We start from the raw sequence: 470 nt of genomic DNA, 5'->3' as shown, positions 1-470 counted from the left end.
CACATAAAAACATGTGTGCTTTTTTTATTCTTAGCACTTTTTTTATCATTTATTTGCACAAATGTTGAGTAATTTAGATAATTTGATTATTATGTGATACTTGCAACTATTCGTATAGTTCCACAATGGGCAAGACATCTGAAGGGGGTCTCTCTGCAATGTGGGATAAAGAAGTCACCAATATATTTTGTGATCTATGTTTAAAAGAAATTGAGCGGGGGAACAGGCCTACAACGTACTTTAATAAGGAGGGCTGGCATAATATTGGTATGAGGTTCAAAGAACTAACTGGCAGAGACTACGACAAGCTTAAATTCAAAAATAAGTGGGACCATTTAAAGAGGGAAGGGAAAGTGTGGAAGGAGTTGAAACGTGGATCTACAGGTTTGGGTTGGGATCCGATTAAACGGACAATTGATGCTCCCACTGAATGGTGGACTGAGAAATTGGAGGTAATTATATATGTACTC

This window comes from Phalaenopsis equestris, unplaced genomic scaffold (genome assembly GCF_001263595.1).
Source record: "Phalaenopsis equestris unplaced genomic scaffold, ASM126359v1 Scaffold000540, whole genome shotgun sequence".
In the NCBI taxonomy this organism is placed as follows: domain Eukaryota; kingdom Viridiplantae; phylum Streptophyta; class Magnoliopsida; order Asparagales; family Orchidaceae; genus Phalaenopsis; species Phalaenopsis equestris.
Note: the sequence above shows the minus strand (reverse complement) of the source record.